Source organism: Nannospalax galili, unplaced genomic scaffold, assembly GCF_000622305.1.
Source record: "Nannospalax galili isolate Female #2095 unplaced genomic scaffold, S.galili_v1.0 scaffold586, whole genome shotgun sequence".
Lineage (NCBI taxonomy): Eukaryota > Metazoa > Chordata > Mammalia > Rodentia > Spalacidae > Nannospalax > Nannospalax galili.
Genome location: NW_008355363.1, coordinates 1252137 through 1267409, shown reverse-complemented (window position 1 = coordinate 1267409; position 15273 = coordinate 1252137).

The following is a 15273-nucleotide window of genomic DNA, read 5'->3' as shown; positions in this document are numbered from 1 at the left end:
AAAAATAAGAAAATCCAGTTTAACATAAAATAGATATTTGGGATATATTCCAGTGGTAAAAGTACTTTTCTTTCATAAACATCTGTGAGATACAGATATGGATACTAATAAAAGGGAAATAAAAATCTGAAGAATATTTTTTAAATGTTCCATATCACCAATCAACACAGAAATGAGTATCAGAACTATATTGATACTTCACATTGTTTTTCTTTGAAATAGGTGTTATCAAAGAGACAGCTGGTGAATTTTGAATGGCTGTAAGAAAAGGAAGTCTTGCTGGTCCTAGCACCTTCCCTGGGTAAGTCCAGCATGTCCAGTCTCTTTCACCCCACCCCACCAGACTCCCAACCCCCCACCCCCACCTAGGCTCTCCTCCTAGGCTCAGTACAGGCCCATTTCTTGCCTTGGCACTCCAGACACCTGGGCCAATCTCTTGTTGGCCCAGAGCAGCCACTGCTTTCTGATCCTTTGGATCAGGACTGCCCAGTTCCTCCCTGCGGGGGGGGGACCCTCTAGGCCTGGTCCCACCCTCACCTCCCTTTGCTTCTCTTGGCTGCATAGCCCCCTGTGTCCTGGTTCCACTACCTTCCCTGGGCAATTCCAACTCCTTGACTCCCCTAACCTCTTTCACCACCCCTAGTGTCTCTCCTCCTAGACTGGGTACAGGCCCATTTCTTGTTTTTGCACCCTAGATACCAGGGCCAACCTTTCAGCCCAGAGCCACCACTGCTTCCTGATCCTCTGCATCCAGACCAACACAGTTCCTCCTTACCTTCCCAAGGAACCCTCAAGGCCTGGGCCTGCCCTCACTTCCCTTTACTTCCCTGGGCTGCACAGCCTCTGGGCAGCCTGGTGCCAGCACCATTACTGGTCACCAGGAGCCCGCTGGACCAGGTCCTGTCCTCATATCCCTTTGCTTCCTGGGCTGAAGAGCCTCCAGTGTCCTGGTACCAGCATCTTCCCTGGGTAAGTCCAGTGCACACAGAGTGCTTTGACTCCCCCAGCCTCTTTCACTCTCCCAGCTCCAGCAGCCAAGTCTCTCCTCCTAGGCTGGGGACAGGCCCATTTCTTGTCTTGCCACCCAAGACACCATGGCTAACCTCTCATCCCAGAATCGCCACTGCTTCCTGATCCTTTTCATCAGCACCAACCCATTTCCTCTCTGCAGTCCCCAGGAACTCTCTAGGCTTGGTCCTGCCCTCACCTCCCTTGACTTCCCTGGGTGGCATAGCCACCAGCTTCCTGAGACCAGCATCTGTCCTGGGCCCTTCTACCAGGCCAGCCCAGCTCCCAAATTCTCGTGGGCAGCATCTTTCCTAGAGGGACCCATACCTTAGGAGAAAGCCTGATATCATCTGAGCCTCATCTCACTTCCGCCTCTGTGGGAGTTCCTGAAGACAAAAGCAATTAGGCCAATCCAATATAAAATCAAAAGAGATAAGGTGAAGCCTCGACCAACCAGCTTTTCATGCCCAACAACTAAAGCACAAAGGCACATAAAGTTTACAAAAAGAAGCAGATCTAAACTCAACAAAGGAAAGCTTGAGTCTCACACAAGAATCAGAAACTAGGAAGGAAATTAACATGTAAAAGTCACAAAGAAAAAAATGATAATATGAAAAACCAAAACAATATATCCCCACAAAATACCAATAGTCTTCTAGAGGAGTACAGTGAGAACTCCCTAGAGATAACACATGACATGGAACTCAACAATTATAAACATGATAAAAGAATTCTGTGAATTTAAAGAACATACAAAGAAAGAAACCAAAGAACTGAAGGAAGATAGGGATAAACTTCTGAATGAACTCAGAAAAGAGTTAGAAATGTTGAAGAATACACAGGCTGAAATGAAAAAGTAAGTGAAACACTGAGTAAGCCAATTAGAAGCGACAGGATAAAGCCTCACCAATAGTATGAATGAAATGGAAAACAGAATATCAAGACTGGAAGATAAAGTGGACAAACTAGACCACTCAAGCAAAGATTATGAAAAGTTTTAAAAAACACAAGAAGGGAATATGCAAGAATTATGTGACACCATAAAAACAAACTTAAGAATCATAGGCATACGGGAAGAAGAAGAAGCTCAAGATAATGGTATGGAACAGATATCCAACAGGATTGTAGAAGAAAATTCCCCCAAATTAAAAAAAGACATGCCCATAAAAATACAAGAAGCATATAAACCACCAAATAGGACCAGAAAAAAAAAATCTCCATGTCACATCATAGTAAAAACATTAAACTTTCAGAACAAAGAGAAAATACTGAAAGTTGCAAAAGGAAAACAACAAATCACATATAAAGGAAAACCCATCAGGATTACACCTGACTTTTCAGTGCAAACTATGAAAGCCAGAAGAGCCTGGACCAAAGTATTCCCAGGTCTAAATGAACACAGATGCCAACCCAGATTACTTTACCCAGCCAAAATGTCTATCATAGTTGAAGGGGAAAGAAAAATCTTCCGTGACGTAAATAGGCTGAATGAATTCATGCCCACAAAACCAGGACTTCAGATATTTCTTGAATCAATCCAAAGAGCTGATGAAAGGAACGACTATACACAAGGGGTGACAGAAAAAAATTCAATGAAGGTATAATTGTGGAAATGCACAGCTATATCAGAATGTGAACATAAATAAAAATGACAGGATTCAATATACATCTTTCTTTAATAACTTTAAATATAAATGGAGTGAACTCCCCAGTCAAAAGATACAGACTATTTGAATGGATTTAGAAACAAAACTCATCTTTTTGTTGTCTGCAAGAAGCTCATCTCATTTTCAAGGACATGCACTACCTTAAGGTGAAAGGATGGAAAAAAATATACCAAGCGAATGGTACTAAGAAATAAGCAGGAATTGCAAGTCTAATATCTGATAAAATAGACTTTAAGCTAAAACTATTCAGAAGAGACAAGGCCACTTCATTCTGATCAAAGGAACAATAAACCAACAAGGTACCACAATCATGAACATATATTCACCAAACTCTGGTGCACCCAACTTCATAAAAACAGTACTACAGGAATTTAAAATCCAGATTATTCTCAACTCAGTAGGGGACTTTAATACACCATTGTCACCATTAGATAGGTCAACAAGACACAGAATTAACAGAGAGACATCTGAATTAAACAATACCATATATCAAATGGACATAAGAGACATCTACCAAATATTCCACCCAAGCACCAAAGAATATACTTTTTATTCAGTGCCCCATGGAACCTTCTCCAAAATTTACCATGTACTGGAGCACCAAACAAAACTTAACAAATACAAAAAGATTGGAATAATTCCATGCATTCTGTCAGACCACAATGCAATAAAGCTTAAAATCAATACCAGAGCAATCCCCAGTAACTACATGACCACATGGAGATTAAACAGTGCACTCTTGAATGACGAATGGGTCAACGGAGAAATTAAGAAAGAAATAAAAGTATTCCTGGAACCAAATAAAAAGGACAATACAACACAACAAAACCTCTGGGACACACCAAAAGCAGCCCTTAAAGGGAAGTTTATAGCTCTAAATGCCTACATTAAAAAATTGGAAAGATCACAGATAATTGACTTAAAATTGCAACTAAAGACACTTGAAAAGCAATAGCAAATGAAACCCAATCCTAGCAGACAAGAAAAAATAACAAAAATCAAAGCAGAAAATAATGAAATAGAAACAAAAAACCAATACACAGAATCAATGAATCTAAGATGTGGTTCTTTGAGAAGATAAACAAGATTGGTAGAACTCAAGTCCAGTTAACAAAAAGAAAGAGCACCTCTGAATCAACAAAATCAGAGATGAAAGGGGAAACATCACAACAGACACCAAAGAGATCCAGAACATTATAATGGAATGCATTAAAGACCTATATGCTACTTAATTTGAAAACCTAAAAGAAATAGATGGATACCTAAAAGAAATAGATGGATACCTAAAAGCATGGGAACCAAAAAAGATAAACCAAGAAGAGATTAACAACTTAAATAAACCCATAACACATAGGAAATTGAAACAGTAATACAAAACCTCTCGAATAAAAAAAGCCCCAGAACAGATAGATTTACAAAAGAATTCTACTAGGCATTTAAAGAGCATCTACATCCAATACTACTTAATTAATTTAAAAAGATAGAAATGGAGAGAAAACTTCAAAATTCATTCTATGAAGCCACCATCACTCTAATACCAAAGCCAGGTAAAGATACAACTGAAAAAGAAAACTATGGACCCATACCTTTAATGAACATCAATGCAAAAATTCTCAACAAAATACTTGCAAACCGCATACAGACACACATCAAAAAGATCATCCACCATGATCAAGTTGGCTTTATTCCAGAGACGCAGGGATGGTTCAATATATGTAAGTCAATAAACGTCATAAATCATATATATGGGCTCAAAGACAAGAGCCCATGTTCATCTCAATACATGCAGAGAAGGCCTTTGACAAAATTCAACAAGCATTTATGTTCAAAGTCCTAGAGGCATTTGGAATGGAGGGAACATAGCTCAACATAATTAAAGCCATATGTAACAAACCCACAACCAATACCATTCTAAATTGAGAAAAACTGGAACATTCCCATTGAATTCAGTAACCAGACAAGGCTTTCCACTAACTCCACTCCTCTTTACCATAGTGATTGAAACTCCTGCATGAGCAAGAAGATGATAGAAAGTAATTAAAGAGTAATAATTGGAAAAGATAAGATAAAATTATCCCTTTTTGAAGATGATATATTATATATAAGAAATGCCAAAAATTCCACCAGAATACTCCTAGAAATTAATAACATGTTCAGTAAAATAGCAGGTCACAAAATTAATCTGCAAAAGTCTGCAGCCTTTCTATATTCCAATAAGCAATCAGGGAAAGAGTACATGGAAACATTCCCCTTCACAATAGGTGCAAAAAAAGTATCTGGGAATAAACATGAACAAAGACATTAAAGACCTCTACAAAGAAATTTTTAAATCCTTAAAGAGACTGAGGAAGACATCAGAAGATGGAAGGACCTCCCATGCTCATGGATTGGAAGAATTAATATTGTGAAAATGGACATCCTACCAAAAGCCATTTATAGATTCAATGCAATGCCATTCAAAATACCCATGGCATTTTTCACAGAAGTGGAGGAAACCATCCTAAGATCCATATGGAAGCACAAAAGACCTCAGATAGCCAAAGCTACCCTGAGCACTTAGATCAATGCTGGGGAAATTACAAGATATTAACTGTATGACACAGCTATAGTCACAAAAACAACATGGTATTGTCACAAAAATAGACCCATAGATAAATGGAACAAAATTGAAGACTCAAATATGAGTACATTCAATTTCAGCCACCTCATATTTGACAAAGGAGCCAATAACATTCACTGGAGGAAAGACAGCATGTTCAGCAAATGGTGCTTGGAAAACTGGATCTCCACATGTAGAAGAATGAAACTAAACCCCTATCTTTCACCTTGCACAAAAGTCAACTCCAAATGCATCAAAGACTTCAATGTGAATCCTGAAACTCTGAAACTTTTAGAAGAAAACATTGCTAATATCCTACAACATATAGGTGTAGGAAAGGATTTTATACACCAAATGTCAACAGTCCAGGAAACAAGGTCAAGAATCACCAAACGGGACCTCATTACATTACAAAGCTTCTGTACATTAAAAGAAACAATCAAGGAAGTGAAGAGAAAACCAAAAGAATGGGAGAAATTCTTCACCAGTGACAACTCTGACAGAGGTTTAACATCCAGAATATATAACAAACTCAAAAAACAAAGTATCAAGAAAGGAAGTAACCCAATTAAAACATGAGCTAAGGAGCTGAGCAAAGAGTCCTCAAAAGAAGAAATAAAGATGGCTAAGAAGCATCTTAAAAGGTATTCAATATCACTAGTAATTAGGGAAATGCAAATTAAAACCACTTTAAGATTTCATCTTACCCCAGTCAGACTGGCTAAGATCAAGAGAACAAATGATAACAAATGTTGGAGAAGATGTGGGGAAAATGGAAGATTTATCCACTGCTGGTGGGGCTGCAAAGTTGTTCAACCCCTATGGAAATCAGTGTGGAGAACTCTTATAAAACTACAAATGAACCTACCATTTGATCCAGTTATACCACTCCTTGGCATATACCCAAAGAACGCATCCTATTGCAGAGACATGTGTACATCCCTTTTGTTGCTGCTCTTTTCACTATAGCTAAGACATGGAAGAAACCTAAGTGTCCCTCAACTGATGAGTAATGAAAATGTTGTTCATTTATACGATGGAATTTACTCATCAGTAAAGAAAGATGAAATCATGCAATTTGCAGGATGGAACTAGAAACTGTTATACTAAGTGATGTAACATAGACTCAGAAAAAATAAAAAATATACAGTGTATTTCTCCCTCATATGTGGATCCTAGCACCAAATCCTTATAAGTGAATATGTATCCAGACATAACTACAGGAACCAGGATAATGAAGAGGAACCAGGAAAGTAAAGGAAAAGAAAGAATCTGAAAGAGAAAAACAGTAGAAAACAGGTGTTTACAAGGAAGTTATGTATGATAATGGGGTTATTTTAAGGGGGGGGGAGCAAAGGTCCCTAGGGGATAAAGGGAAAGAAGGTGCTCAAAAGAGGTGGGACCATAGGAGAAAGGTATTTTTAAGGGAGAAATGGAAAAAACAAGGGCACCTTAAATGGGGAAACCATGGTGGAAGGGTTAGACAATGTGAGAGATAAACAATGCCTAGCTAGTTTTAGTAAACTGGAGGGAACCATATTAGGCCAACAACCTACTGATAAATTATACATACAGCCAGATCAAAGAATGTAACATATGCCTAAGCAACGTTTTCTGAGACCATTTTGTCTTTGCACAAGCTCTACCTACATGACATATAGTAATTAAAAGTACCATCCGGGCGTGGTGGCACACGCTTTTATTCCCAACACTTGAGAGGTAGTGGAAGGCAGATCACTGTGAGTTCAAGGCCAGCCTGGTCTACATAGTGAGTTCCAGGACAGCTGGAGCTACAGGGAGACCCTGCCTCAAAAAGACAAAAAAAAAGTACCAGACTGGTGGAACTAATCTTCTTGGATGTTTAACAGCCATACTTTGAGGCATATGCTAATTTGGTCAGGGGGACATAAAGGACATTTTTTTTCCTTGCCCTCCTAGGATGACTAAGTTCCAGGGGACTATGAGCATCTCCCAAAATGTCCTATAACTGTGGTGAGTCACCTGTCCTCTTCACCAAGGAGGCCATGGAGACCCCACCAGATGGACCTGAACTGGTGTCCAGTCTACAAAGTGGAGGGCAACTCCGAGGAAAAACATTTCCTCCATGCTTCCAAGTGAAGCCAGCCATGGTCAAGTAGGACCTTTGACTTATCTTCACATAGATGGAACTGGTAAAAGAAAGGAGTCAGGGGCTCCTCCCAAGTCCATGTTACCCCTGAGGAACAGATCCTCAAACGACCTTAAGACTAAAAATAAATTGTCATATCTGTGCCAATTGTAGGGACTTAAACACCCAAAACAAAAGTATAACCAAAGATTAATGGCGTCAATATAATTTTTAAGAGTCCATATGTATAGCTAAACGCTACATAACAAGAAAGAATGCTAGACAGGTAATACATTCCTTTGAGTTATTGGCCAAGACACATGTGCAAACATCTAAGTGTTGGTAGCATTAAAAATGTAGGAAATAGCATATTTTAAAATGAAACAGGGAGATCTTCTTTAAAGGGTAAAAACTCATTCAATTTTATGTCTTACAGGGTTTATACTGAGTTCAATATTGTATAACTGTATTAATTCAACTGTGAACCTAAAAATTTACAGCCACTTTGGAAAGAGATTTATCCTTGCTCCGAGTGTGTTACTGAATATGTTAAAGCTGTAATGAAATGCTTCTTCTAATCATTTGGTTAGTAAAATTTAAAAAAAAAATAATTCTTCAAATCATAAAAATTTGCTCCTTAATAATTTGTAGATTTGAAAAACATTACCATTGAAATCTACCTGATGACTTTATATCAATGCTCAGATGCCAAGAATCAGAAAGTAACCAACTGTGACTAGTAATAATCAGATATTTAGAGATTAGAAATGCATGTGCAAACATCTTAGTGTTAATTGTATTAAAAATGAATTTTTCTATATGAAACTGTGTATTTTAATAATGGAATGGAGGTCTTTTTTAAAGGTTAAAAACTCATTTAATTTTATATCTTATAGAATTTATACTGAGTACAATATTGTATAACTGTATTAATGCAACTTTAAACCTAAAAATTTACAGCCAATTTTGAAAGAGATACATCTTAGCTCTGGAAATTGTTATTGAATATGTCATTGTTATTGTAATGAAATGCTTCTTCTAATTATGTGGTTAATAAATAAATAATTTTTAAAAATGCACACAAAAAGGAAGTCTTGCATAAACTGTTGTGTATAATATATATTGCTAGAATCAATAGAAAAGTTTTGTGCACTTTCATTAGAAGTGTAAACTGAAAACTACAATTATGTTCTTATCTAAAAATCTTTCTACTGAGTATATATACAAAGAAAATGGAATTAGTAATTGGAATAATTATTTACATTGCCATATTAGTTGCTACATTATCCACATCATTTCTCTCTCCTCTCTGTCTCTCTTGCTCCTCTCTGTCTCTCTCTTTTTCTGTCTCTTTCTCTGTTGCTCTTTCTCTCCCTATTGCATTCTGTCTCTTTTAATACTATACTAACAGATATGAAGCAGTATCTCTTTGTTTTAATGATAATTTCTTAAATTGCAGAAAATTCCATACACATTTTGGCTATCTGCAGTGTTTGTTCAAAATATTCATAGGCATATTTAATAAATAATATATCACTGTTTTATTCCACTCTCTTTTTTTTCAGTCTTTTTGAAACAGAGTCTCCCTGTAACTCCAGCTGTGCTGGAACTCACTATGTAGACCTAGCTGTCCTTGAACTCACAGAGATCCACCTGTCTCTGCCTCCAGAGTGCTGGGACTAAAGGAGTACTACACCACACCTGGCTATTATTCCACTCTCTTGATTACACATTTGTTTTTAAAAGTAAATTTTGATAAGAATATGGAAGATACAAGAATCCTTGTAAATTTCAGTGGGCATGGAAATAGGTACAGTCATTTTTGGAAATAGTATTAAATTCTTTTCTATAAACATAAATAAATCTGGAGCTGGAAAGATGGTTCAGCAGTTGAGCACTGACTGCTCTTGCAGAAGACCAGGTTTGATTCCCAGTACTAACATGGTAGCTAACAACCATCCATCACTCAAGTTTTAGGGGATCTGACACCCTCTTCTGACTTCTGTGAACATTGTATGGCATGAGTGCCCTTACATACATTCAATCAATACATTCATACACATAAAATAAAAATGAGTAAAATATTAAAAAAATAGATATATAAATAAACAGATTTATAGGATCTCAAACTATTTTCACTTAGATGTGTGTGTGCATGCATGTGTGTGTGTGTGTGTGTGTGTGTGTGTGTGTGTGTTCTCAAAGAGATTTTGGTACCTCTATGCTCAATACAAAACTTTCACAGTGGTCAATTCATCTTTTCTTTAATAATATTTTGTTCATTCTTAGAGAATTTTATACATGTAATTTAATTATATTTAAGAACCCTTCACCATTTCCTCTTGATTCCTCCCCATCTAATTACCTGCCCCATTTCATGTGCTCTATTTTTTCAGTCCAATATACTACATTTTGTGTGCTCCAAATACTCTTAGGTGTGGATCTGTCTCCTGGAGCATGGTCAATTTATCCAGATTTACACACCAAAAGAAATCCGACCCCCCTCTCCCAGAAGCTATCAATTACAAACCTAGGAAGACATGAGGCTTTGTTCCAAACTGTGATTTTGTTTGGCTTGGTATTGTATAGGTCTTGTGCATGTTGTCAAAACCAGTGTGGGTTCATATGTGCATCTAATTTGTTCTTCCCAGAGGCAGTTTCTTTGTATTTGTCCATCACCTCTGGGGGTTCCAGTCTTTCTGCACACTCTTCCATGAGGATCTCTGAGTTTTGGGGAGGTGATGTGATGTAGATGACCCATTTTCGCTTAGATGTCCATCTACTCATGAATGGATAAAGACAATGTAGTATACTAACAATTAAAAGTTATTCAGCCATTAAGAAACATGAAATTATAAAACCCAGTGGACTCATACTGAGTGAGGTAACCCAGACCCAGAAAAGCAAATGTTCTTAGCTTTGAGTATGTAGATATGTGTGTTTCAATTGGAAAAGCCATAGAGGCTTGGAAATTACTAAGAGGCCACAGAGTGGGTGGAGAGCTTCATGGCAGAGATTTAGAATGTATTTATGTAAAGGAAAAGGAAATAATAGTGGGTAAGGTTTAACATATGGGTGGTATCCAGGGAAACACACTCTGAAGTCTCTTATTCTCTGCACATTGGCCAGTTCTCGCATTCTGTGTGCATCACACCCTGTTGCATGAGAAAGCTTCATTGGTGAGAGTTGAGGGATTCATTCATGTTCTCTCTATAACCTTGTCTGGTACGTTCCTTGAGCCTTATATGGAGAGGTTCCTCTGTAGATGTGTCACTTATGACTGGGCATCTCTCACACACATAGTCTCTCTGTGTGACCAGTTGTGGAGCTCTTTAATTGCCTCCATCTCCTGCAAACAAAAAGCTTCTTTGATTAGTGGTGAGTAATACACTTGTCTATAAATATAAGGATCCATATTTAGGATGCAGTAAGAAAGTTCATCTATCCAGAGATATGGTAGAGATAGGATTTTATATAGGATCTATGACCTCTCCAGCTATGTGTATTTGGTAATGATTGCAGGGCCACTCAGAAACTTCCTCCCTTTGAGAGGGCTTTTAAGTCCAAATAGATAGCTGTCAATTATCCCCTAGATAAAAGTGCCACTACTGCACCCATACAGTTTACTCTGCAAGATATTTTTGTAATTAATAGACTTTGAAACTGGGGTTGGACCATTTATTGATTTTCTCCCTTTGCAGCTAGGATAGTATCCTCTGGAACTATGAGAGCTAGCCTTCAATGCGGAGGTTTCAAGGTCAGTTTCAGGTCCATTTCTCCAAGTCCTGTGTCTGAACTATGTCCTGTCTTCATCAATAGGGTCTTACCTTGAAGTTCTGTGAGGTAATCAAGGGCTGTGGGAATAGCCTTTATCATTATGGAGACTAACAAAAAGGGAGGTTTCTCCTGTCCAGCACTGTGTTTCTTGTTATATAGCCTTGAGTTATGCCCATGCATTCATGTTCAGAAAAATTTTGTGTATTTTCAGTAGGTTTTTGAGTTAATACATTTCTCTCTAACCACCTAAGCTTTAGTTATCTCTCCCCATCCCTCTGTGTCTAACCTTCCTCTTCCTTCCTAGTTAATGTAACACCATTTTCCCCATTTTTCATTGATAATACCAGTCTCCTATTATCACCCCCACTTGAGTTCTTCCCCTTTTACCTTGATGATTCCTTGTAGATCCTTCCAGCCTCCCTTCCAAGCTGACTACGACCATTTTCCCCATTTCCCTCTCAGTAGCATCTGTTTCCTACTCTCCCCTCTCTCAGACTCTTTCTTACGCATTACTTCCTTTCCATTTTCATGACTCCTGCCATTACATCAGTATATATGCTCAAATATGAGGATTTGGAGCTAAGCTCCACAAACGAGGGAGAACATATATAGTTTATTTTTCTGAGTCTGTGTTACTTCACTTAGTATAACAGTTTCTAGTTCCATCCATTTACCAAAATACTTCATGATATTCTACTCTGTAAGATATTCCATTCTGTAAACGTATCACATTTTCTTTATCCATTTATCAGTTGAGGGGCATTTAGGCTGTTTCTACTCTTAGCTACTGTGAAAAGAGCAGAAACAGTAAAATGTACAGGTATCTCTACAGTAGGATGAGTGCTTTTGGTACATGCTAAGGAATAGTAAAATCAGATCATATGGTAGGTTTATTTTTATTTTTTTAAGAGTTCTCCATACTGCTTTCCACTGTCGTTTCACAAGTTTGCATTCCCACCACCAGCAGTGCATGAATGCTCTACATCTTTGCCAAGAATTTGAGCCATTTACTCTCTTGATCATAGCCTAAGATGAAATCTTAAAGTGGTTTTGATTTGCATTTCTCTAATTGCTAAAGATGTTGAATATTTCTAAAAAAATGTTTCTTAGCCATTTTTGTTTCTTCATTTGAGAAGTCTCTGTTCAGGTCCTTAGAACCTCTTTTTATTGGGTCATTTATTTTCTTGTTTCTTTGTTTTTTAAGTTCATTGTAGAGGTTGGATATTAATTCTCTGTTGAATGTGTCGTAGGTGAGTATTTTTCCCATTCAGTGAGTTTCCTCTTCACTTCCTTGATTGTTTCATTAGCAGTACAGAAGTTTTTAGTTTAATGATGTCTCACTTGTTTATTGTTGACCTTGATGCTTTTAACAACTGATGTCTGATTTAGAATTTTATTTTCTACTCCTATATTTTCTACTCCTAGTTTACTGCCTATATTTTCTTCTAATAGTTTCTGAGTTTCTGGTTTTATATTGAGGACATGGATTTATTTAGATTTGACTTTTTTGCAGGATAAAGTTAAGGGCCTAAATTTATTCTTCTATAGCTGGAGATCCAGTTATGCCAGAGGATGCTTTCTTTGCTCCAGTGGGTGTTCTTGTTACCTATGTCAAATATCAGATGGCTGAAATTGCATGCATTCATTTTGGGGGCTTCTATTATGTTCTATTGATCTACATGTCTGTTTTTGTATCAGTACTGTGGTGTTTTATGACTATAGCTCGAATATATTTTGAGAAATGATACGCTGATCACCCAAGCATCTTTCTTTTTGCTCAAGATTTCTTTGTCTATCTGGAGTCTTTTGTGCTTCTGTATGAATTTTAAGGTTTTTTTTTTCTAGTTCTGTGATTAATGTCATAGGGATCTCTAACAAAGTTTACTTACGAAGAAACATTTTTAGTTCACGGATTTGGAGATTCAAAATCCAAATGACAGAGAACAAACTATCATGCTTAATGTCCTTTGGTAGCATCAAAATATGTTGTAGGTAAGAATGAGTGAAATACATGCTCCCCCAAATAAAGTGATTATATCTTGACAAAAGAAAAGGAAAAAAAAAAAAAAAGAAGGTCAAGCACTGAAGAGACTCTCGTAAGAACTCAAGGGGTAAAATGAGAATTAACAGTGTTGCAGAAGAAATTACTCATGCCACCACTAACCTATAGATATCCTTCTGCATTGACAAATGCACAGTGAAATTTGATATTAAATGGACTAAAATATATGGCACATAAAAGGAATTCCAGAAAGAGAACCTATTCGAGAAATCTGAGTTTTTGTTCCCTTATGCCTTTGTTTTATGTTAATCCATGCACACAGAGGATGAAATACCCCAAAATTATATAGCTATAACTTCAAAATAAAAACAAATTACCCTAATAGATGGATATCCACTGAATTGTTAAATGAATAACTCCCAAACTCAGGTCTGAGAAAAGCTTCAGTTTTCACAATCAGATGTGGAGAGATGTATAAAATCCCAGTACCTCTCAGTAGAGACAGAAGTGCAGCAATTTTGAAATCAAGATAAATTGAACACAAGGTTATGTCTTTACTAATATACCAGAGCTGCAAAAATTATTCGAAAAATATCTTCAGAAAGAAGTAAAATGTCACTAGATGAAGACTGACTTGAGTATGTGATGAGGAATGAAATCCTCAGGTGTCTGGAGAGATAGATCAGTGGTTAAAAGCAACGAACGCTCTTACAGAGGACCCAGAGTCAGCTCCCAGCACCCACATGAAAGATAACAACAGCTCATAACCCAGTTCCAGGGGATCCAGAGTCTTTTTCTGACCTTTTCAGTCACTTCACAAAACTAGCATACACACATGCACATATGCAGGCAATGCACTCATAGACATAAAATAAAAATAATAAAAAGTATTCAGAAAGAATGAAAACTTCTAGAAAACACAAATGCATGAAATCCATGGGTGTGTGCTAGTAGATAGTCCATTCTAGAGATGATAGATCAGTTATACATATGAAATCTCAATAATATGGTGGCCTAAATAATACCTTTGGGATTAAAAAAACGATTGACATGCCAACATTAATAGGAGAAATTTCACACGGTCCCAGGCCAAGATGAAGAACTATAGGCAATCAATGGCTGCTAAGAGAGGAAGGACCAGTCTTCATCAATGATTAAATCCTAAAAATTTTTCAAAGCATGTGGTCAACTCTAAATACACATGTACACAGGAGAAGTCCTAAGTGGACTGCCCAATTCATGAAGTTGTCATTAATTGAGGAGTAGGAGGATAATAAAAGAGTTGGAACAGGAATAAGGATATATGGGGATTGAGTCAATGCAGTGTAATAATGTACAAAATACTGAAAAAATAACATATTAAAAAGTAATCCCAATGTAACATGAAAAATTGGAGGACACACATAATCAGAATCACATAAAAGAAATGTATAGAGTTTAAAAGGATAATGCATATTAAAATTTTATTATACGTGTAAACTTGCATATCCCATGGTATGGAACTTTTTTTGAAGGATGCACAAATGCTAATCTAAAAACAATAACAAAAGAATTATATGATATGCTACTTGCTATTACAAAGTAGTAATTATTGAAACATTTGAAATAAAGTTTGAAGCCCAGATAATTTCCCTGGTTAAATTTATGAAGTACTTATTAATATTAAGAAAACTCTTACAAAATTATTTTAGAAAATGTGTTTTTTGTGTTTATTGTTTTTTTTTAAATGATATAACATGATGACCATGTCAAATTATAGAAGAAAGAATTTATTTGCCATATGATTCCAGAGGATTATAGTCCATAATAACAGGGGCATCATAGCGGCAGGCAGGAGGTGACTTGTGCAGGAATTTGAGAGATCACATCTACACAAGGCACAGGAAGCAGAGCTGAGACAGACTAGAAGTATGCATGGCTTTGAACTCTCAATGCCCATTCCAGAAATGTATTTCTTCTAGGATGGCCACACCTCCTAAAGATTCAATGACTCTCCACAAACAGTACCAATAACTGGAGACCAAGTGTTCACATATCTGGAGACCATGGAACAACTCATACTCACATTCCATTGCCATCACATTCCACTCCCTGGCCCCAGTAGGCTAAAGTC